This window comes from Phyllobates terribilis, unplaced genomic scaffold (genome assembly GCF_046119375.1).
Source record: "Phyllobates terribilis strain yellow unplaced genomic scaffold, ASM4611937v1 Scaffold_66__1_contigs__length_7565176, whole genome shotgun sequence".
NCBI lineage: Eukaryota > Metazoa > Chordata > Amphibia > Anura > Dendrobatidae > Phyllobates > Phyllobates terribilis.
This window is the reverse complement of record NW_027362826.1, coordinates 6,759,231-6,782,597: the sequence shown is the minus strand read 5'-3', so window position 1 is coordinate 6,782,597 and position 23,367 is coordinate 6,759,231. Positions and strand designations below refer to the sequence as shown.

The 23,367-nt window shown below is 43.2% G+C and overlaps 12 non-coding genes and 1 pseudogene across 12 annotated transcripts; all 13 read left to right on the top strand.

Annotated features, from left to right (window-relative positions):
* The first annotated feature begins 3,308 nt into the window (after nt 1-3,308).
* LOC141193676 (U2 spliceosomal RNA) lies at nt 3,309-3,508 on the top strand. The gene has a single exon (XR_012266566.1). It is a non-coding gene; the product is annotated as a U2 spliceosomal RNA (small nuclear RNA).
* A 1,115-nt stretch (nt 3,509-4,623) lies between these two features.
* Nucleotides 4,624-4,814, top strand: LOC141194147 (U2 spliceosomal RNA). The gene has a single exon (XR_012266938.1). It is a non-coding gene; the product is annotated as a U2 spliceosomal RNA (small nuclear RNA).
* A 1,115-nt stretch (nt 4,815-5,929) lies between these two features.
* LOC141194146 (U2 spliceosomal RNA) lies at nt 5,930-6,120 on the top strand. The gene has a single exon (XR_012266937.1). It is a non-coding gene; the product is annotated as a U2 spliceosomal RNA (small nuclear RNA).
* Nucleotides 6,121-7,235: 1,115 nt separating this feature from the next.
* On the top strand, nt 7,236-7,426 carry LOC141194145 (U2 spliceosomal RNA). Its single transcript, XR_012266936.1, has one exon. It is a non-coding gene; the product is annotated as a U2 spliceosomal RNA (small nuclear RNA).
* Nucleotides 7,427-8,541: 1,115 nt separating this feature from the next.
* LOC141194274 (U2 spliceosomal RNA) lies at nt 8,542-8,732 on the top strand. Its single transcript, XR_012267060.1, has one exon. It is a non-coding gene; the product is annotated as a U2 spliceosomal RNA (small nuclear RNA).
* A 1,115-nt stretch (nt 8,733-9,847) lies between these two features.
* On the top strand, nt 9,848-10,038 carry LOC141194142 (U2 spliceosomal RNA). The gene has a single exon (XR_012266934.1). It is a non-coding gene; the product is annotated as a U2 spliceosomal RNA (small nuclear RNA).
* Nucleotides 10,039-12,483: 2,445 nt separating this feature from the next.
* On the top strand, nt 12,484-12,686 carry LOC141193704 (U2 spliceosomal RNA; annotated as a pseudogene).
* A 1,115-nt stretch (nt 12,687-13,801) lies between these two features.
* Nucleotides 13,802-13,992, top strand: LOC141194141 (U2 spliceosomal RNA). The gene has a single exon (XR_012266933.1). It is a non-coding gene; the product is annotated as a U2 spliceosomal RNA (small nuclear RNA).
* Nucleotides 13,993-15,107: 1,115 nt separating this feature from the next.
* LOC141194140 (U2 spliceosomal RNA) lies at nt 15,108-15,298 on the top strand. Its single transcript, XR_012266932.1, has one exon. It is a non-coding gene; the product is annotated as a U2 spliceosomal RNA (small nuclear RNA).
* A 1,115-nt stretch (nt 15,299-16,413) lies between these two features.
* LOC141194139 (U2 spliceosomal RNA) lies at nt 16,414-16,604 on the top strand. Its single transcript, XR_012266931.1, has one exon. It is a non-coding gene; the product is annotated as a U2 spliceosomal RNA (small nuclear RNA).
* Nucleotides 16,605-17,719: 1,115 nt separating this feature from the next.
* On the top strand, nt 17,720-17,910 carry LOC141194138 (U2 spliceosomal RNA). Its single transcript, XR_012266930.1, has one exon. It is a non-coding gene; the product is annotated as a U2 spliceosomal RNA (small nuclear RNA).
* Nucleotides 17,911-19,025: 1,115 nt separating this feature from the next.
* LOC141194135 (U2 spliceosomal RNA) lies at nt 19,026-19,216 on the top strand. Its single transcript, XR_012266929.1, has one exon. It is a non-coding gene; the product is annotated as a U2 spliceosomal RNA (small nuclear RNA).
* A 2,853-nt stretch (nt 19,217-22,069) lies between these two features.
* Nucleotides 22,070-22,259, top strand: LOC141193679 (U2 spliceosomal RNA). The gene has a single exon (XR_012266569.1). It is a non-coding gene; the product is annotated as a U2 spliceosomal RNA (small nuclear RNA).
* Nucleotides 22,260-23,367: the final 1,108 nt, after the last annotated feature.

Genomic DNA, 23,367 nt, shown 5'->3' with positions numbered 1-23,367 from the left:
AAAAATTGTGGGGTAGGTGTTTTGGTGAAGGGTTATAGTGTTAAGATAGAAAGTTACATGGTGGTGGAGGCGGGGAGGTGTGTAATATGTGAGTTAAATTGTAGGGGGTGGAGGGTTAGGGTGGTAAATATGTATGCACCAATAGATAAAGGGGAGAGGCTGGAAATTTTCGAGAAATTATGTTTTTTTTTATCTGGCAAAATGCCAATAATTTTTGTTGGAGATTTCAATTGTGTGACGGAGGGGGATAAGATGGATGTTACAGGTAAAAGACTCAAGAGTCTTGTGGCGGATTTTTCCTTACAGGATGCTGCGGAAGTTTTTTTAGGTAATCCACCTCCTGCGACCTATAAGGCCGACAGGGGAGGCATAGAGTCTAGAATAGACCGTATCTTCTTTTCTTCACAAAATGTTATTTGTAGGAATTTCCAGCAGGAAGATGTTCCCTTCTCTGACCATGTGTGTTTGAGGGCACGTCTAGAAGGTAAGATTTCCTTTGTATATGGTGGTGGCGTGTGGAAACTTAATGTGCGTTTGCTGGAAGATAATAGGATCATGTGTGATTTTAGGCGAATGTATGTTAGGTGGAGGGATAAAAAAAGTGATTTCAGGAATGTGCTTGAGTGGTGGGACTGGATGAAGAGTGAGATTGGTTTTTTCTTTAGAAAAAGGGGCAGGAGGAAAGCAGCAATGAATAGAGTAAAATTTAATGATTTAAGCTCTAGACTGGAGTGGCTGAGGAAGTTAAGGATGATTGGAGTGGATGTGGATGTTTTGATGTGTCAAGTGAAAGAAGAGATTAAGAAATATATTGAGGGTAAAGGGAAAGAAATTATTTACCGTTCTAAGATTGAACATTTGGAGAAAAATGAGAAATGCACAAGGTTTTTTTTCAAAAAAGTTTTTGGGAAGAAAGTAGATATGGATGAGGTGGTGAATGGTGATGGGGTGTGTGTGAGTGGGAAGGATGTGATGCAGGAGGTGGTGTTGTTTTATAAGGAGTTGTATGGGGAAAAATGGGTTGATGATAGGATGTTGACTGATGCTTTGGGGTGATTAGAAGGTTGTTTGGGTGAGGATGAACGTGAAATATTGGATGATGTAATTGTGTTGGATGAAGTTAAAAAAGTGGTGATGTCTGCGAGTAAGAATAAAACACCTGGGAAGGATGGACTGCCCGTGGAGTTATATGTTAAGGAATGGGACACGATGGGAAATGACTTATTGGAGGTGTGCCAGTATATGTTCACGGAGAATATGTTGAGTGAATCTATGAGAGATGGGGTGGTGGTTTTGGTTCATAAGAAAGGTGATAAAAAGGATTTGGGGAATTGGAGGCCAATCACCCTTTTGAATGCAGACTATAAGGTGTTTAGTAAATTGTTGGCTAGCCGGATGCGGGAAGTGATTGGCGGTGTGGTGGATGAAGATCAAGTGTGTGCAGTGCCTGGGAGAAGTATGACTGAAAATTTGGTGTTGTTGCGTGATGTGATTGGGGATTGTATGAGTCGTAAGCAGAAATGTTTGTTGTTTTCGGTTGATTTTGAAAAAGCTTTTGACCGTGTGTCACATAGCTTTATGTTTAAGGTTTTGTCTAAGATGGGTTATTCCAGGAATTTTGTAAACTGTGTTAAGAGTTTGTATTGTAATGTTTCAAGTGAATTTTTGGTGAATGGGTGGTTGAGTGAGAAAGTGAGAATTAAATCAGGAGTGCGTCAGGGGTGCCCTATGTCCCCTTTTTTGTTTATTAGTGTGATTGAAGTGTTGATGTGTATGGTTAGGAAGGATAAGGTTATGAGAGGTGTGATGATTCCTGGGAGTAATGGAAAGGATGTGAGAATTCTAGGTTACATGGATGATGTAGTGATTGTGAGTGGGAATATGGCTGCGATGAGTAGGGCAAGGTTGATATTAAGTTTGTTTTGTAGTGTCTCAGCTTTTAAGGTCAATTGGACTAAGAGTTCCTTTAAATGTTTTGGTGAGAGGAATGTATGGATGAATGGTGTGAGGTGTGAGGATGGTGCAATAAAGGTGCTTGGGATTAAGTTTAATGATGATTTGAAAGGAAATGAGAGTTGGGAAGATTGTGGGGTGAGAGTGGTGCGCAAGTTGAATTTTTGGCGAATGAGAGAATTAACTCTGACTGGGAAAGTTCTGATTATTAAGGCGGTTATTTTGCCTATTTTGTTGTTTGTTGCGAATGTATATCCTGCTGCTTTTAAGAAAATTAGGAAAACTGAGAAATTCATCTTTAATTTTCTTTGGGGAAGTCGCATGGAGAAATTGAAACGGGAATATGTCTATAAGTTATGTGTAAATGGTGGTTTGGATTTTCCAAATATTGATTTCTTTTTAGGGATTAGTTACGTGAAAATGGTGGTGGTGGTTCTAGGGAAAAGTAATAAGTGTGCTTATATGATGAAGTATTCGGCTGGATGGATGCTTTATGGCTTAAAGTGGGTCAAAAGGGATGCTAGAGTGCCTGTTGCTTTTAAGTGTCCTGTATGGTATGGTTGTGTTGAGAAATTTGTAAGGAAGTATGATTTGTTGTCCGTTAACATGAGTGATTTTAGGCAAAAGAAGAAAGTCATTAGGATGGTGCGTGAGCGTGAGGTGGTATGTAATATCAATGGGTTGAGAGGGGAGGAAGTAACCGAGATGTGGAGAAAATTAAGTATAGATGGTGTGACTAACAGACAGAGAGATATCGCTTGGATGATATTGCATGACATTTTGCCTGTTAGAGATGTGCAAAAGAAGAGGGATTTAGTTAAATCTGAGGTATGCCCGAGGGATGGATGTGGTTTGAGAGAGCATGTTAGACATATGGTATGGGATTGTGATTTTGCATATGATGTATGGAAGGGTATAGGGGGACTTTGCAAGGAATTGGTGGGTGTAAAGTATGTTAATTGAAAACTTGCTATGTTTGGGATGGGTGCATGTAGTAGAATTAAGGATAGGATTTTATGGTTGTTGGTGGTGTGTGTAATTGAAAGTTTGTGGGATGCGAGGAATTTGTTAGTTTTTAAAAGGAAGAAAATGTCATTTAATGAATGTTTGAGATTGATTCTGTCACGTATGTATGTAATATACCTCTGGGATCAGGAACGTGGAAGTATTATAGATGCTGAAGGGATCTGGAAGTTTAAAAAGTGGAGGTTTTTGGTAAAGTTTAATTAGTAGTGTATAATGTACCTGATGATAAGGTTTGGTTTTATTTTTGATTATATACCAAGTGTGATGAAAGGCTAAGTGTCAATGAAAGGCTTTTGTAAGTCAATTTGATTGAGCTTATGCTCCGGCCTATCTGATTTGGTTAAAAAGAAAAAAAAAAAGAAAAAAAAAATAAAAATCTGTTCTTATCAGTTTAATATCTGATACGTCCCCTATCTGGGGACCATATATTAAATGGATTTTTAGAACAGGGAGATGGAAAAAGAGCTTGCTCTGTCCACTCCACGCATTGACCTGGTATTGCAGTATCTCCAGGACCGGTGCACCCCTTCTTTAATGCAGTTTCTAAAATCAGAAAGAATTGAATTCAATGTTTTTTGTTCATTTTGCTTGTTTGTCGGATTTTGGGATGGACTCTTTGGCTTTGCTTTTCTTCTCCTCATTGGATTTTTCATGTTCAAAGTTGCAGAAGCCAGATTACAAGCTCATTTTGGTTCAACTTCAGCAACTGTGCATTGCATTGCCATGTAATGTGATGCAATGCTATCTTTCTAGCTCTCCCTTTTTACTTCCTTTTGGATAAACAGACATATTAGGCAAGCATTTTGGAGCTTTCACCTAAATAACTACAGGTGGTGAGATAAGCTGCACAATATAATTGACCTTTCAGTATATTGTTGCACACACACCATCTATTTAGCAAAAGCCCTTGTTATCAACAGCAGCCTTTTAAACTCACCTGAGCTAACAGGTATGTGCGCTGGTTACTCTGCTGCGCTTAAAATTTCTTTTTTGGTTTGCTACAATGCCTTTTCTGAAACGTTGTCTCCTTCTGCTGGAACACTGACTTCTTTCATTTAATGCCTGCAGACTATAAAAGAGAACCCAACCCAAAAAGTTTGGTTGATTAGTCTGTGGCATTCTGTTAAACTGTTGCTTATGGCGGTCTCTGTGAGCTTCTCAGCGACATTCAGCCAGCCAGGTATCCTGCCTGCAGTAGATGGAATGTGGCAATGGAACGCTGGCTGCGCGTGTCATAATAGGCTCTGAGCCTTTATATACCTGTGCACAGCAGCAGCCACCTTCAGTCTGCTGCTGGACAGCCAGCAGCAGCAGCAGCAGGAGAGGTATGTAATCAGGAGCCCTCCTGCTAAGGGTAGACAGCTGCTCGTTCCACCCCACCCCCCGCCTTAATTGGTTCTCCTCCCTTCCAACGGTGTTGAGGCGGGTGGGAACAGCAGGGGGTGAAGGTGCTGTGTTTAAAGAGGTGGAGTTATGCAGATCTAAAACGCGTGGATTGCAGCAGCAGCAAGCCGAAAAGTGCAGGCATGTAAGGGATCTAGAGGTTGACAACATGTCTTCTTAACGGGAGTCCAGGAGCTCATCTCCACAAATGGACTTTTCAGGATCCTTGGGTGGCTCCGTAGTTTGAAACCAATTCTGGTTATCGCTTCTCGGCCTTTTGGCTAAGATCAAGTGTAGTATCTGTTCTTATCAGTTTAATATCTGATACGTCCCCTATCTGGGGACCATATATTAAATGGATTTTTAGAACAGGGAGATGGAAAAAGAGCTTGCTCTGTCCACTCCACGCATTGACCTGGTATTGCAGTATCTCCAGGACCGGTGCACCCCTTCTTTAATGCAGTTTCTAAAATCAGAAAGAATTGAATTCAATGTTTTTTGTTCATTTTGCTTGTTTGTCGGATTTTGGGATGGACTCTTTGGCTTTGCTTTTCTTCTCCTCATTGGATTTTTCATGTTCAAAGTTGCAGAAGCCAGATTACAAGCTAATTTTGGTTCAACTTCAGCAACTGTGCATTGCATTGCCATGTAATGTGATGCAATGCTATCTTTCTAGCTCTCCCTTTTTACTTCCTTTTGGATAAACAGACATATTAGGCAAGCATTTTGGAGCTTTCACCTAAATAACTACAGGTGGTGAGATAAGCTGCACAATATAATTGACCTTTCAGTATATTGTTGCACACACACCATCTATTTAGCAAATGCCCTTGTTATCAACAGCAGCCTTTTAAACTCACCTGAGCTAACAGGTATGTGCGCTGGTTACTCTGCTGCGCTTAAAATTTCTTTTTTGGTTTGCTACAATGCCTTTTCTGAAACGTTGTCTCCTTCTGCTGGAACACTGACTTCTTTCATTTAATGCCTGCAGACTATAAAAGAGAACCCAACCCAAAAAGTTTGGTTGATTAGTCTGTGGCATTCTGTTAAACTGTTGCTTATGGCGGTCTCTGTGAGCTTCTCAGCGACATTCAGCCAGCCAGGTATCCTGCCTGCAGTAGATGGAATGTGGCAATGGAACGCTGGCTGCGCGTGTCATAATAGGCTCTGAGCCTTTATATACCTGTGCACAGCAGCAGCCACCTTCAGTCTGCTGCTGGACAGCCAGCAGCAGCAGCAGCAGGAGAGGTATGTAATCAGGAGCCCTCCTGCTAAGGGTAGACAGCTGCTCGTTCCACCCCACCCCCCGCCTTAATTGGTTCTCCTCCCTTCCAACGGTGTTGAGGCGGGTGGGAACAGCAGGGGGTGAAGGTGCTGTGTTTAAAGAGGTGGAGTTATGCAGATCTAAAACGCGTGGATTGCAGCAGCAGCAAGCCGAAAAGTGCAGGCATGTAAGGGATCTAGAGGTTGACAACATGTCTTCTTAACGGGAGTCCAGGAGCTCATCTCCACAAATGGACTTTTCAGGATCCTTGGGTGGCTCCGTAGTTTGAAACCAATTCTGGTTATCGCTTCTCGGCCTTTTGGCTAAGATCAAGTGTAGTATCTGTTCTTATCAGTTTAATATCTGATACGTCCCCTATCTGGGGACCATATATTAAATGGATTTTTAGAACAGGGAGATGGAAAAAGAGCTTGCTCTGTCCACTCCACGCATTGACCTGGTATTGCAGTATCTCCAGGACCGGTGCACCCCTTCTTTAATGCAGTTTCTAAAATCAGAAAGAATTGAATTCAATGTTTTTTGTTCATTTTGCTTGTTTGTCGGATTTTGGGATGGACTCTTTGGCTTTGCTTTTCTTCTCCTCATTGGATTTTTCATGTTCAAAGTTGCAGAAGCCAGATTACAAGCTCATTTTGGTTCAACTTCAGCAACTGTGCATTGCATTGCCATGTAATGTGATGCAATGCTATCTTTCTAGCTCTCCCTTTTTACTTCCTTTTGGATAAACAGACATATTAGGCAAGCATTTTGGAGCTTTCACCTAAATAACTACAGGTGGTGAGATAAGCTGCACAATATAATTGACCTTTCAGTATATTGTTGCACACACACCATCTATTTAGCAAATGCCCTTGTTATCAACAGCAGCCTTTTAAACTCACCTGAGCTAACAGGTATGTGCGCTGGTTACTCTGCTGCGCTTAAAATTTCTTTTTTGGTTTGCTACAATGCCTTTTCTGAAACGTTGTCTCCTTCTGCTGGAACACTGACTTCTTTCATTTAATGCCTGCAGACTATAAAAGAGAACCCAACCCAAAAAGTTTGGTTGATTAGTCTGTGGCATTCTGTTAAACTGTTGCTTATGGCGGTCTCTGTGAGCTTCTCAGCGACATTCAGCCAGCCAGGTATCCTGCCTGCAGTAGATGGAATGTGGCAATGGAACGCTGGCTGCGCGTGTCATAATAGGCTCTGAGCCTTTATATACCTGTGCACAGCAGCAGCCACCTTCAGTCTGCTGCTGGACAGCCAGCAGCAGCAGCAGCAGGAGATGTATGTAATCAGGAGCCCTCCTGCTAAGGGTAGACAGCTGCTCGTTCCACCCCACCCCCCGCCTTAATTGGTTCTCCTCCCTTCCAACGGTGTTGAGGCGGGTGGGAACAGCAGGGGGTGAAGGTGCTGTGTTTAAAGAGGTGGAGTTATGCAGATCTAAAACGCGTGGATTGCAGCAGCAGCAAGCCGAAAAGTGCAGGCATGTAAGGGATCTAGAGGTTGACAACATGTCTTCTTAACGGGAGTCCAGGAGCTCATCTCCACAAATGGACTTTTCAGGATCCTTGGGTGGCTCCGTAGTTTGAAACCAATTCTGGTTATCGCTTCTCGGCCTTTTGGCTAAGATCAAGTGTAGTATCTGTTCTTATCAGTTTAATATCTGATACGTCCCCTATCTGGGGACCATATATTAAATGGATTTTTAGAACAGGGAGATGGAAAAAGAGCTTGCTCTGTCCACTCCACGCATTGACCTGGTATTGCAGTATCTCCAGGACCGGTGCACCCCTTCTTTAATGCAGTTTCTAAAATCAGAAAGAATTGAATTCAATGTTTTTTGTTCATTTTGCTTGTTTGTCGGATTTTGGGATGGACTCTTTGGCTTTGCTTTTCTTCTCCTCATTGGATTTTTCATGTTCAAAGTTGCAGAAGCCAGATTACAAGCTCATTTTGGTTCAACTTCAGCAACTGTGCATTGCATTGCCATGTAATGTGATGCAATGCTATCTTTCTAGCTCTCCCTTTTTACTTCCTTTTGGATAAACAGACATATTAGGCAAGCATTTTGGAGCTTTCACCTAAATAACTACAGGTGGTGAGATAAGCTGCACAATATAATTGACCTTTCAGTATATTGTTGCACACACACCATCTATTTAGCAAATGCCCTTGTTATCAACAGCAGCCTTTTAAACTCACCTGAGCTAACAGGTATGTGCGCTGGTTACTCTGCTGCGCTTAAAATTTCTTTTTTGGTTTGCTACAATGCCTTTTCTGAAACGTTGTCTCCTTCTGCTGGAACACTGACTTCTTTCATTTAATGCCTGCAGACTATAAAAGAGAACCCAACCCAAAAAGTTTGGTTGATTAGTCTGTGGCATTCTGTTAAACTGTTGCTTATGGCGGTCTCTGTGAGCTTCTCAGCGACATTCAGCCAGCCAGGTATCCTGCCTGCAGTAGATGGAATGTGGCAATGGAACGCTGGCTGCGCGTGTCATAATAGGCTCTGAGCCTTTATATACCTGTGCACAGCAGCAGCCACCTTCAGTCTGCTGCTGGACAGCCAGCAGCAGCAGCAGCAGGAGAGGTATGTAATCAGGAGCCCTCCTGCTAAGGGTAGACAGCTGCTCGTTCCACCCCACCCCCCGCCTTAATTGGTTCTCCTCCCTTCCAACGGTGTTGAGGCGGGTGGGAACAGCAGGGGGTGAAGGTGCTGTGTTTAAAGAGGTGGAGTTATGCAGATCTAAAACGCGTGGATTGCAGCAGCAGCAAGCCGAAAAGTGCAGGCATGTAAGGGATCTAGAGGTTGACAACATGTCTTCTTAACGGGAGTCCAGGAGCTCATCTCCACAAATGGACTTTTCAGGATCCTTGGGTGGCTCCGTAGTTTGAAACCAATTCTGGTTATCGCTTCTCGGCCTTTTGGCTAAGATCAAGTGTAGTATCTGTTCTTATCAGTTTAATATCTGATACGTCCCCTATCTGGGGACCATATATTAAATGGATTTTTAGAACAGGGAGATAGAAAAAGAGCTTGCTCTGTCCACTCCACGCATTGACCTGGTATTGCAGTATCTCCAGGACCGGTGCACCCCTTCTTTAATGCAGTTTCTAAAATCAGAAAGAATTGAATTCAATGTTTTTTGTTCATTTTGCTTGTTTGTCGGATTTTGGGATGGACTCTTTGGCTTTGTTTTTCTTCTCCTCATTGGATTTTTCATGTTCAAAGTTGCAGAAGCCAGATTACAAGCTCATTTTGGTTCAACTTCAGCAACTGTGCATTGCATTGCCATGTAATGTGATGCAATGCTATCTTTCTAGCTCTCCCTTTTTACTTCCTTTTGGATAAACAGACATATTAGGCAAGCATTTTGGAGCTTTCACCTAAATAACTACAGGTGGTGAGATAAGCTGCACAATATAATTGACCTTTCAGTATATTGTTGCACACACACCATCTATTTAGCAAATGCCCTTGTTATCAACAGCAGCCTTTTAAACTCACCTGAGCTAACAGGTATGTGCGCTGGTTACTCTGCTGCGCTTAAAATTTCTTTTTTGGTTTGCTACAATGCCTTTTCTGAAACGTTGTCTCCTTCTGCTGGAACACTGACTTCTTTCATTTAATGCCTGCAGACTATAAAAGAGAACCCAACCCAAAAAGTTTGGTTGATTAGTCTGTGGCATTCTGTTAAACTGTTGCTTATGGCGGTCTCTGTGAGCTTCTCAGCGACATTCAGCCAGCCAGGTATCCTGCCTGCAGTAGATGGAATGTGGCAATGGAACGCTGGCTGCGCGTGTCATAATAGGCTCTGAGCCTTTATATACCTGTGCACAGCAGCAGCCACCTTCAGTCTGCTGCTGGACAGCCAGCAGCAGCAGCAGCAGGAGAGGTATGTAATCAGGAGCCCTCCTGCTAAGGGTAGACAGCTGCTCGTTCCACCCCACCCCCCGCCTTAATTGGTTCTCCTCCCTTCCAACGGTGTTGAGGCGGGTGGGAACAGCAGGGGGTGAAGGTGCTGTGTTTAAAGAGGTGGAGTTATGCAGATCTAAAACGCGTGGATTGCAGCAGCAGCAAGCCGAAAAGTGCAGGCATGTAAGGGATCTAGAGGTTGACAACATGTCTTCTTAACGGGAGTCCAGGAGCTCATCTCCACAAATGGACTTTTCAGGATCCTTGGGTGGCTCCGTAGTTTGAAACCAATTCTGGTTATCGCTTCTCGGCCTTTTGGCTAAGATCAAGTGTAGTATCTGTTCTTATCAGTTTAATATCTGATACGTCCCCTATCTGGGGACCATATATTAAATGGATTTTTAGAACAGGGAGATGGAAAAAGAGCTTGCTCTGTCCACTCCACGCATTGACCTGGTATTGCAGTATCTCCAGGACCGGTGCACCCCTTCTTTAATGCAGTTTCTAAAATCAGAAAGAATTGAATTCAATGTTTTTTGTTCATTTTGCTTGTTTGTCGGATTTTGGGATGGACTCTTTGGCTTTGCTTTTCTTCTCCTCATTGGATTTTTCATGTTCAAAGTTGCAGAAGCCAGATTACAAGCTCATTTTGGTTCAACTTCAGCAACTGTGCATTGCATTGCCATGTAATGTGATGCAATGCTATCTTTCTAGCTCTCCCTTTTTACTTCCTTTTGGATAAACAGACATATTAGGCAAGCATTTTGGAGCTTTCACCTAAATAACTACAGGTGGTGAGATAAGCTGCACAATATAATTGACCTTTCAGTATATTGTTGCACACACACCATCTATTTAGCAAATGCCCTTGTTATCAACAGCAGCCTTTTAAACTCACCTGAGCTAACAGGTATGTGCGCTGGTTACTCTGCTGCGCTTAAAATTTCTTTTTTGGTTTGCTACAATGCCTTTTCTGAAACGTTGTCTCCTTCTGCTGGAACACTGACTTCTTTCATTTAATGCCTGCAGACTATAAAAGAGAACCCAACCCAAAAAGTTTGGTTGATTAGTCTGTGGCATTCTGTTAAACTGTTGCTTATGGCGGTCTCTGTGAGCTTCTCAGCGACATTCAGCCAGCCAGGTATCCTGCCTGCAGTAGATGGAATGTGGCAATGGAACGCTGGCTGCGCGTGTCATAATAGGCTCTGAGCCTTTATATACCTGTGCACAGCAGCAGCCACCTTCAGTCTGCTGCTGGACAGCCAGCAGCAGCAGCAGCAGGAGAGGTATGTAATCAGGAGCCCTCCTGCTAAGGGTAGACAGCTGCTCGTTCCACCCCACCCCCCGCCTTAATTGGTTCTCCTCCCTTCCAACGGTGTTGAGGCGGGTGGGAACAGCAGGGGGTGAAGGTGCTGTGTTTAAAGAGGTGGAGTTATGCAGATCTAAAACGCGTGGATTGCAGCAGCAGCAAGCCGAAAACTGCAGGCATGTAAGGGATCTAGAGGTTGACAACATGTCTTCTTAACGGGAGTCCAGGAGCTCATCTCCACAAATGGACTTTTCAGGATCCTTGGGTGGCTCCGTAGTTTGAAACCAATTCTGGTTATCGCTTCTCGGCCTTTTGGCTAAGATCAAGTGCAGTGATCTAGCGGTTTCTGCCTTGGTCTTGGCTGGGAGGCGCTTGGGGTACCCGGCTCCTTGGCCTGGGGGGATCGCTACACTTATCGGTGGAGCTAAACCCCCCTGCTGCTATTAGGGAGTCGGATTAGTCCCTGGGCAACGAGAGGCGATCACCTTGTCACCACACATAGCTGTGGGGGGCAACTGTCGCCACACATAGCTGTGGTGGCAACATTTGGAGGATTAAAAGGAAAAAACGGAAGGAAAACGGATCGTTGAGATGGAGTTTTGGAAAAAGAAGAGATGCTTACGTTTTTTTGTGAAACGGGAGACGGAAGAAACTTTTTTGGAAGAAAAATGGATTCTGGAAATTTTGAGGAAATATGAAGTTTTGGAGAAGGATATCTACTGTATGCAAGAAATAAAGCAAGGTAAAGTTTGTGATGTGACTCTAGTTTCTGAGGAAAAGTGCATTCATTTTTTCAAAGGCTGGAGTGAAGAGGATTCTGGGAAAATTGGAGTAAGTGCATCATTCATGGGGAAACCGAAGAGTGTGATAATTTACATGGACAATCCGTTTGTGGAAATAGAGGAGATAATGGTTTTTTTGGAATCTAAATGTAAGATGGTAAAGTTTCAGAAATTATACAGGAACAAAGTTGGTATTTGGAACGGAAAGAGACGTTTTTTGGTGTGGACAACAGGAGAAGAAAATTTGCATAATGGGAGGATTATGGTAAACGGGAGTTCTGGGTATTGTTACATGGAAAGCAGCAAAGGAACTTTTGAAAAGAACTTTGGAGGACAAAAGGAAGATATTGGTGATAAAATGAAGAAGGAAGTTGATGCGATAATTATAGAGGAGAATAAGCAGGGAAAAGAAGTTGAAAGTTTAAAGGTGAAATTGAAGAAAAAGGTAACGGTACAGGAAAATTGTGGATCAAGGAAAGTATCTGGTGAAAAGAAAGAAGTAAAAGAGGAAAAGGGTAAAGTGTTGGAGAAGGTGGTGACTTTCAGAGATGATGAGGAAGAGTATGATTGGGAACAGATGCGGTTAGAGCATGAGGAGGAAGAAAAGAAGTTAAGGGGTTTTGTTGGGAGGAAAGTAAAAGAGAAAAAGGGGATATTTAGTTTGGGAAACCGGGTGAAGTAATGTCAGTTGTGATTTGTTTGGAAACTGTTGAAACTGCAAACGAATTGTTATGTTTAACTTTATATATATTAATTCAAATGAAAAAATATAAATATAATATCTAAACACGATGATGGAACTAAAATCTTGAGTTTGGTGATATATGATTTAAGATTATAAAACTTAATTTCTGAGTGTTTGGAAAAAAAAAAAAAAAAAAAAAAAAAAAAAAATCTGTTCTTATCAGTTTAATATCTGATACGTCCCCTATCTGGGGACCATATATTAAATGGATTTTTAGAACAGGGAGATGGAAAAAGAGCTTGCTCTGTCCACTCCACGCATTGACCTGGTATTGCAGTATCTCCAGGACCGGTGCACCCCTTCTTTAATGCAGTTTCTAAAATCAGAAAGAATTGAATTCAATGTTTTTTGTTCATTTTGCTTGTTTGTCGGATTTTGGGATGGACTCTTTGGCTTTGCTTTTCTTCTCCTCATTGGATTTTTCATGTTCAAAGTTGCAGAAGCCAGATTACAAGTTCATTTTGGTTCAACTTCAGCAACTGTGCATTGCATTGCCATGTAATGTGATGCAATGCTATCTTTCTAGCTCTCCCTTTTTACTTCCTTTTGGATAAACAGACATATTAGGCAAGCATTTTGGAGCTTTCACCTAAATAACTACAGGTGGTGAGATAAGCTGCACAATATAATTGACCTTTCAGTATATTGTTGCACACACACCATCTATTTAGCAAATGCCCTTGTTATCAACAGCAGCCTTTTAAACTCACCTGAGCTAACAGGTATGTGCGCTGGTTACTCTGATGCGCTTAAAATTTCTTTTTTGGTTTGCTACAATGCCTTTTCTGAAACGTTGTCTCCTTCTGCTGGAACACTGACTTCTTTCATTTAATGCCTGCAGACTATAAAAGAGAACCCAACCCAAAAAGTTTGGTTGATTAGTCTGTGGCATTCTGTTAAACTGTTGCTTATGGCGGTCTCTGTGAGCTTCTCAGCGACATTCAGCCAGCCAGGTATCCTGCCTGCAGTAGATGGAATGTGGCAATGGAACGCTGGCTGCGCGTGTCATAATAGGCTCTGAGCCTTTATATACCTGTGCACAGCAGCAGCCACCTTCAGTCTGCTGCTGGACAGCCAGCAGCAGCAGCAGCAGGAGAGGTATGTAATCAGGAGCCCTCCTGCTAAGGGTAGACAGCTGCTCGTTCCACCCCACCCCCCGCCTTAATTGGTTCTCCTCCCTTCCAACGGTGTTGAGGCGGGTGGGAACAGCAGGGGGTGAAGGTGCTGTGTTTAAAGAGGTGGAGTTATGCAGATCTAAAACGCGTGGATTGCAGCAGCAGCAAGCCGAAAAGTGCAGGCATGTAAGGGATCTAGAGGTTGACAACATGTCTTCTTAACGGGAGTCCAGGAGCTCATCTCCACAAATGGACTTTTCAGGATCCTTGGGTGGCTCCGTAGTTTGAAACCAATTCTGGTTATCGCTTCTCGGCCTTTTGGCTAAGATCAAGTGTAGTATCTGTTCTTATCAGTTTAATATCTGATACGTCCCCTATCTGGGGACCATATATTAAATGGATTTTTAGAACAGGGAGATGGAAAAAGAGCTTGCTCTGTCCACTCCACGCATTGACCTGGTATTGCAGTATCTCCAGGACCGGTGCACCCCTTCTTTAATGCAGTTTCTAAAATCAGAAAGAATTGAATTCAATGTTTTTTGTTCATTTTGCTTGTTTGTCGGATTTTGGGATGGACTCTTTGGCTTTGCTTTTCTTCTCCTCATTGGATTTTTCATGTTCAAAGTTGCAGAAGCCAGATTACAAGCTCATTTTGGTTCAACTTCAGCAACTGTGCATTGCATTGCCATGTAATGTGATGCAATGCTATCTTTCTAGCTCTCCCTTTTTACTTCCTTTTGGATAAACAGACATATTAGGCAAGCATTTTGGAGCTTTCACCTAAATAACTACAGGTGGTGAGATAAGCTGCACAATATAATTGACCTTTCAGTATATTGTTGCACACACACCATCTATTTAGCAAATGCCCTTGTTATCAACAGCAGCCTTTTAAACTCACCTGAGCTAACAGGTATGTGCGCTGGTTACTCTGCTGCGCTTAAAATTTCTTTTTTGGTTTGCTACAATGCCTTTTCTGAAACGTTGTCTCCTTCTGCTGGAACACTGACTTCTTTCATTTAATGCCTGCAGACTATAAAAGAGAACCCAACCCAAAAAGTTTGGTTGATTAGTCTGTGGCATTCTGATAAACTGTTGCTTATGGCGGTCTCTGTGAGCTTCTCAGCGACATTCAGCCAGCCAGGTATCCTGCCTGCAGTAGATGGAATGTGGCAATGGAACGCTGGCTGCGCGTGTCATAATAGGCTCTGAGCCTTTATATACCTGTGCACAGCAGCAGCCACCTTCAGTCTGCTGCTGGACAGCCAGCAGCAGCAGCAGCAGGAGAGGTATGTAATCAGGAGCCCTCCTGCTAAGGGTAGACAGCTGCTCGTTCCACCCCACCCCCCGCCTTAATTGGTTCTCCTCCCTTCCAACGGTGTTGAGGCGGGTGGGAACAGCAGGGGGTGAAGGTGCTGTGTTTAAAGAGGTGGAGTTATGCAGATCTAAAACGCGTGGATTGCAGCAGCAGCAAGCCGAAAAGTGCAGGCATGTAAGGGATCTAGAGGTTGACAACATGTCTTCTTAACGGGAGTCCAGGAGCTCATCTCCACAAATGGACTTTTCAGGATCCTTGGGTGGCTCCGTAGTTTGAAACCAATTCTGGTTATCGCTTCTCGGCCTTTTGGCTAAGATCAAGTGTAGTATCTGTTCTTATCAGTTTAATATCTGATACGTCCCCTATCTGGGGACCATATATTAAATGGATTTTTAGAACAGGGAGATGGAAAAAGAGCTTGCTCTGTCCACTCCACGCATTGACCTGGTATTGCAGTATCTCCAGGACCGGTGCACCCCTTCTTTAATGCAGTTTCTAAAATCAGAAAGAATTGAATTCAATGTTTTTTGTTCATTTTGCTTGTTTGTCGGATTTTGGGATGGACTCTTTGGCTTTGCTTTTCTTCTCCTCATTGGATTTTTCATGTTCAAAGTTGCAGAAGCCAGATTACAAGCTCATTTTGGTTCAACTTCAGCAACTGTGCATTGCATTGCCATGTAATGTGATGCAATGCTATCTTTCTAGCTCTCCCTTTTTACTTCCTTTTGGATAAACAGACATATTAGGCAAGCATTTTGGAGCTTTCACCTAAATAACTACAGGTGGTGAGATAAGCTGCACAATATAATTGACCTTTCAGTATATTGTTGCACACACACCATCTATTTAGCAAATGCCCTTGTTATCAACAGCAGCCTTTTAAACTCACCTGAGCTAACAGGTATGTGCGCTGGTTACTCTGCTGCGCTTAAAATTTCTTTTTTGGTTTGCTACAATGCCTTTTCTGAAACGTTGTCTCCTTCTGCTGGAACACTGACTTCTTTCATTTAATGCCTGCAGACTATAAAAGAGAACCCAACCCAAAAAGTTTGGTTGATTAGTCTGTGGCATTCTGTTAAACTGTTGCTTATGGCGGTCTCTGTGAGCTTCTCAGCGACATTCAGCCAGCCAGGTATCCTGCCTGCAGTAGATGGAATGTGGCAATGGAACGCTGGCTGCGCGTGTCATAATAGGCTCTGAGCCTTTATATACCTGTGCACAGCAGCAGCCACCTTCAGTCTGCTGCTGGACAGCCAGCAGCAGCAGCAGCAGGAGAGGTATGTAATCAGGAGCCCTCCTGCTAAGGGTAGACAGCTGCTCGTTCCACCCCACCCCCCGCCTTAATTGGTTCTCCTCCCTTCCAACGGTGTTGAGGCGGGTGGGAACAGCAGGGGGTGAAGGTGCTGTGTTTAAAGAGGTGGAGTTATGCAGATCTAAAACGCGTGGATTGCAGCAGCAGCAAGCCGAAAAGTGCAGGCATGTAAGGGATCTAGAGGTTGACAACATGTCTTCTTAACGGGAGTCCAGGAGCTCATCTCCACAAATGGACTTTTCAGGATCCTTGGGTGGCTCCGTAGTTTGAAACCAATTCTGGTTATCGCTTCTCGGCCTTTTGGCTAAGATCAAGTGTAGTATCTGTTCTTATCAGTTTAATATCTGATACGTCCCCTATCTGGGGACCATATATTAAATGGATTTTTAGAACAGGGAGATGGAAAAAGAGCTTGCTCTGTCCACTCCACGCATTGACCTGGTATTGCAGTATCTCCAGGACCGGTGCACCCCTTCTTTAATGCAGTTTCTAAAATCAGAAAGAATTGAATTCAATGTTTTTTGTTCATTTTGCTTGTTTGTCGGATTTTGGGATGGACTCTTTGGCTTTGCTTTTCTTCTCCTCATTGGATTTTTCATGTTCAAAGTTGCAGAAGCCAGATTACAAGCTCATTTTGGTTCAACTTCAGCAACTGTGCATTGCATTGCCATGTAATGTGATGCAATGCTATCTTTCTAGCTCTCCCTTTTTACTTCCTTTTGGATAAACAGACATATTAGGCAAGCATTTTGGAGCTTTCACCTAAATAACTACAGGTGGTGAGATAAGCTGCACAATATAATTGACCTTTCAGTATATTGTTGCACACACACCATCTATTTAGCAAATGCCCTTGTTATCAACAGCAGCCTTTTAAACTCACCTGAGCTAACAGGTATGTGCGCTGGTTACTCTGCTGCGCTTAAAATTTCTTTTTTGGTTTGCTACAATGCCTTTTCTGAAACGTTGTCTCCTTCTGCTGGAACACTGACTTCTTTCATTTAATGCCTGCAGACTATAAAAGAGAACCCAACCCAAAAAGTTTGGTTGATTAGTCTGTGGCATTCTGTTAAACTGTTGCTTATGGCGGTCTCTGTGAGCTTCTCAGCGACATTCAGCCAGCCAGGTATCCTGCCTGCAGTAGATGGAATGTGGCAATGGAACGCTGGCTGCGCGTGTCATAATAGGCTCTGAGCCTTTATATACCTGTGCACAGCAGCAGCCACCTTCAGTCTGCTGCTGGACAGCCAGCAGCAGCAGCAGCAGGAGAGGTATGTAATCAGGAGCCCTCCTGCTAAGGGTAGACAGCTGCTCGTTCCACCCCACCCCCCGCCTTAATTGGTTCTCCTCCCTTCCAACGGTGTTGAGGCGGGTGGGAACAGCAGGGGGTGAAGGTGCTGTGTTTAAAGAGGTGGAGTTATGCAGATCTAAAACGCGTGGATTGCAGCAGCAGCAAGCCGAAAAGTGCAGGCATGTAAGGGATCTAGAGGTTGACAACATGTCTTCTTAACGGGAGTCCAGGAGCTCATCTCCACAAATGGACTTTTCAGGATCCTTGGGTGGCTCCGTAGTTTGAAACCAATTCTGGTTATCGCTTCTCGGCCTTTTGGCTAAGATCAAGTGTAGTATCTGTTCTTATCAGTTTAATATCTGATACGTCCCCTATCTGGGGACCATATATTAAATGGATTTTTAGAACAGGGAGATGGAAAAAGAGCTTGCTCTGTCCACTCCACGCATTGACCTGGTATTGCAGTATCTCCAGGACCGGTGCACCCCTTCTTTAATGCAGTTTCTAAAATCAGAAAGAATTGAATTCAATGTTTTTTGTTCATTTTGCTTGTTTGTCGGATTTTGGGATGGACTCTTTGGCTTTGCTTTTCTTCTCCTCATTGGATTTTTCATGTTCAAAGTTGCAGAAGCCAGATTACAAGCTCATTTTGGTTCAACTTCAGCAACTGTGCATTGCATTGCCATGTAATGTGATGCAATGCTATCTTTCTAGCTCTCCCTTTTTACTTCCTTTTGGATAAACAGACATATTAGGCAAGCATTTTGGAGCTTTCACCTAAATAACTACAGGTGGTGAGATAAGCTGCACAATATAATTGACCTTTCAGTATATTGTTGCACACACACCATCTATTTAGCAAATGCCCTTGTTATCAACAGCAGCCTTTTAAACTCACCTGAGCTAACAGGTATGTGCGCTGGTTACTCTGCTGCGCTTAAAATTTCTTTTTTGGTTTGCTACAATGCCTTTTCTGAAACGTTGTCTCCTTCTGCTGGAACACTGACTTCTTTCATTTAATGCCTGCAGACTATAAAAGAGAACCCAACCCAAAAAGTTTGGTTGATTAGTCTGTGGCATTCTGTTAAACTGTTGCTTATGGCGGTCTCTGTGAGCTTCTCAGCGACATTCAGCCAGCCAGGTATCCTGCCTGCAGTAGATGGAATGTGGCAATGGAACGCTGGCTGCGCGTGTCATAATAGGCTCTGAGCCTTTATATACCTGTGCACAGCAGCAGCCACCTTCAGTCTGCTGCTGGACAGCCAGCAGCAGCAGCAGCAGGAGAGGTATGTAATCAGGAGCCCTCCTGCTAAGGGTAGACAGCTGCTCGTTCCACCCCACCCCCCGCCTTAATTGGTTCTCCTCCCTTCCAACGGTGTTGAGGCGGGTGGGAACAGCAGGGGGTGAAGGTGCTGTGTTTAAAGAGGTGGAGTTATGCAGATCTAAAACGCGTGGATTGCAGCAGCAGCAAGCCAAAAAGTGCAGGCATGTAAGGGATCTAGAGGTTGACAACATGTCTTCTTAACGGGAGTCCAGGAGCTCATCTCCACAAATGGACTTTTCAGGATCCTTGGGTGGCTCCGTAGTTTGAAACCAATTCTGGTTATCGCTTCTCGGCCTTTTGGCTAAGATCAAGTGTAGTATCTGTTCTTATCAGTTTAATATCTGATACGTCCCCTATCTGGGGACCATATATTAAATGGATTTTTAGAACAGGGAGATGGAAAAAGAGCTTGCTCTGTCCACTCCACGCATTGACCTGGTATTGCAGTATCTCCAGGACCGGTGCACCCCTTCTTTAATGCAGTTTCTAAAATCAGAAAGAATTGAATTCAATGTTTTTTGTTCATTTTGCTTGTTTGTCGGATTTTGGGATGGACTCTTTGGCTTTGCTTTTCTTCTCCTCATTGGATTTTTCATGTTCAAAGTTGCAGAAGCCAGATTACAAGCTCATTTTGGTTCAACTTCAGCAACTGTGCATTGCATTGCCATATAATGTGATGCAATGCTATCTTTCTAGCTCTCCCTTTTTACTTCCTTTTGGATAAACAGACATATTAGGCAAGCATTTTGGAGCTTTCACCTAAATAACTACAGGTGGTGAGATAAGCTGCACAATATAATTGACCTTTCAGTATATTGTTGCACACACACCATCTATTTAGCAAATGCCCTTGTTATCAACAGCAGCCTTTTAAACTCACCTGAGCTAACAGGTATGTGCGCTGGTTACTCTGCTGCGCTTAAAATTTCTTTTTTGGTTTGCTACAATGCCTTTTCTGAAACGTTGTCTCCTTCTGCTGGAACACTGACTTCTTTCATTTAATGCCTGCAGACTATAAAAGAGAACCCAACCCAAAAAGTTTGGTTGATTAGTCTGTGGCATTCTGTTAAACTGTTGCTTATGGCGGTCTCTGTGAGCTTCTCAGCGACATTCAGCCAGCCAGGTATCCTGCCTGCAGTAGATGGAATGTGGCAATGGAACGCTGGCTGCGCGTGTCATAATAGGCTCTGAGCCTTTATATACCTGTGCACAGCAGCAGCCACCTTCAGTCTGCTGCTGGACAGCCAGCAGCAGCAGCAGCAGGAGAGGTATGTAATCAGGAGCCCTCCTGCTAAGGGTAGACAGCTGCTCGTTCCACCCCACCCCCCGCCTTAATTGGTTCTCCTCCCTTCCAACGGTGTTGAGGCGGGTGGGAACAGCAGGGGGTGAAGGTGCTGTGTTTAAAGAGGTGGAGTTATGCAGATCTAAAACGCGTGGATTGCAGCAGCAGCAAGCCGAAAAGTGCAGGCATGTAAGGGATCTAGAGGTTGACAACATGTCTTCTTAACGGGAGTCCAGGAGCTCATCTCCACAAATGGACTTTTCAGGATCCTTGGGTGGCTCCGTAGTTTGAAACCAATTCTGGTTATCGCTTCTCGGCCTTTTGGCTAAGATCAAGTGCAGTGATCTAGCGGCTGCTGCCTTGGTCTTGGCTGAGAGGTGCTCCGGGTACCCGGCTCCTTGGCCTGGGGGGATCGCTCTGTTTTTCAGCAGGGCTTCACCTCCCTGCTGCTATTAGGGAGTCGGATTAGTCCCCGGGCAACGGGAGGCGATCATCTACCTGGCACTTCGGTGTTGAAGGTTTCTATTGAGAAGAGGAGAACCTGTTTGTGAAGAAGATGTCTGCAGCATCACATGAAGGAGAGGAAGATCATGTGCCTGAATTCGCTAAGGTGCAGAATTCTATTCGTTTGGTTGTTCAGGAGAACTTTCGAGATCAAAAGGATTTTAGGTATGTGATGAGTCAAGTTCTTGTGGATCTTTTTGGTTTGAAGACAGAAGAAGTGTTGGCGATAATGGACTACCCCAGGAGGGGTGTTTATGATATAGTTTTTGTTGACAAAGTTTTTTTTGAAGGATATCTAAGGAAAATGACTGCAAGCCAGGATAAAAGAATGGAGGGGATAAGTGTAATGCCACACTTCCCCGTTAGAGATAAATGGATCATTGTTAAAATGTACTCTCCATTGGTGGACGAAGAGGATGTTCTTACATTTTTGGAGTTTTTTTGTTTGTCAGTAACACCAAAAGGGAAGATTTATAATGAATTTGGTTTTTGGACTTCGAAGTGGAAATTTTTGGTCCGTTTCAAAGAAGATGAGCAGGGGACTGTGTTGCTTCCCCCAGCTAGGTTTAAGTTGGGTAATATAAATGGTGATATTTTTTTCAGTGGTATACCCACTTTTTGTCGAGTTTGTCGTCAATACGGGCATGGAAAGGAAAATTGTTCGGGTGGTGTATGTGGTTTTTGCAAAAAAGGTGATCATGAGTCAAAGGATTGTAAAGATCGGAGGAAGTGCAACTTGTGTCAGGAAGATACGCATGTTTTTAAGAATTGCCCAAAGAGGAAAAGAAATAAAGAGAAGGAGGTAGTGGTTAAAAAGGTTTTGGTAGAGAGAAAGGAGGAAAGTGTAGAAAAGGTGTTGGTGGTAAAGGGAAAAGAAAGCAAACCTGTAGGAGTGCAGAGGGAGATGGAGAAAACAAGAGTAGATTGGGGGGATAGGGTAGAGAGTGAAATGGGAGGTGTAAGTCAGGGAACTGGCCGTGGTAAGGTTAAAAAGCAAGAAAAGAGAAAGGAACAGGAAGTGGAGGTGGCAATGGAAGAAAATATAGTTGTTTTTCAACAACCTATGTTTATAAAGAATGCAGAATATTTTAACCGGTTGTACCGTAAGTTGTATGATGAGAAACGTTTGGACTATCTTATAGAGAATGTTAGGAAAGAACTAATAAGAGATAAAAATGTTTTTTGTGTGAAATATAGAATACCAGATGGTGTATCGAAACAAGTTTTTTCAGCATCAAGGTTTGAAGATTTGTCCCTTAAGGTTCTGAGTTGGGTTGGGGTTCATGCTTTTGATAATGGTTACAAGTATTTTACTTGATGTTATTACTGTTGTTAATACAGTTATAATTTAATTTTTATTTTTTTGGTATCCATTCAGGTTCTGAAACATTTCTTTCTTTGTAAGTATTGTTGTATTTTTGTAATTTTTTTTTCTGACATTAAAAGTACCAAAACCTGATGATGATTTAAGTAGGAGTCCACGTCTTGTCTCCCTTTGGGGAGAAGAGGACTGTGGAGTGGACTTTAATTTTAACCTGAATAGGTTCTAAAAAAAAAAAAAAAAAAAAAAAAAAAATCTGTTCTTATCAGTTTAATATCTGATACGTCCCCTATCTGGGGACCATATATTAAATGGATTTTTAGAACAGGGAGATGGAAAAAGAGCTTGCTCTGTCCACTCCACGCATTGACCTGGTATTGCAGTATCTCCAGGACCGGTGCACCCCTTCTTTAATGCAGTTTCTAAAATCAGAAAGAATTGAATTCAATGTTTTTTGTTCATTTTGCTTGTTTGTCGGATTTTGGGATGGACTCTTTGGCTTTGCTTTTCTTCTCCTCATTGGATTTTTCATGTTCAAAGTTGCAGAAGCCAGATTACAAGCTCATTTTGGTTCAACTTCAGCAACTGTGCATTGCATTGCCATGTAATGTGATGCAATGCTATCTTTCTAGCTCTCCCTTTTTACTTCCTTTTGGATAAACAGACATATTAGGCAAGCATTTTGGAGCTTTCACCTAAATAACTACAGGTGGTGAGATAAGCTGCACAATATAATTGACCTTTCAGTATATTGTTGCACACACACCATCTATTTAGCAAATGCCCTTGTTATCAACAGCAGCCTTTTAAACTCACCTGAGCTAACAGGTATGTGCGCTGGTTACTCTGCTGCGCTTAAAATTTCTTTTTTGGTTTGCTACAATGCCTTTTCTGAAACGTTGTCTCCTTCTGCTGGAACACTGACTTCTTTCATTTAATGCCTGCAGACTATAAAAGAGAACCCAACCCAAAAAGTTTGGTTGATTAGTCTGTGGCATTCTGTTAAACTGTTGCTTATGGCGGTCTCTGTGAGCTTCTCAGCGACATTCAGCCAGCCAGGTATCCTGCCTGCAGTAGATGGAATGTGGTAATGGAACGCTGGCTGCGTGTGTCATAATAGGCTCTGAGCCTTTATATACCTGTGCACAGCAGCAGCCACCTTCAGTCTGCTGCTGGACAGCCAGCAGCAGCAGCAGCAGGAGAGGTATGTAATCAGGAGCCCTCCTGCTAAGGGTAGACAGCTGCTCGTTCCACCCCACCCCCAGCCTTAATTGGTTCTCCTCCCTTCCAACGGTGTTGAGGCGGGTGGGAACAGCAGGGGGTGAAGGTGCTGTGTTTAAAGAGGTGGAGTTATGCAGATCTAAAACGCGTGGATTGCAGCAGCAGCAAGCCGAAAAGTGCAGGCATGTAAGGGATCTAGAGGTTGACAACATGTCTTCTTAACGGGAGTCCAGGAGCTCATCTCCACAAATGGACTTTTCAGGATCCTTGGGTGGCTCCGTAGTTTGAAACCAAT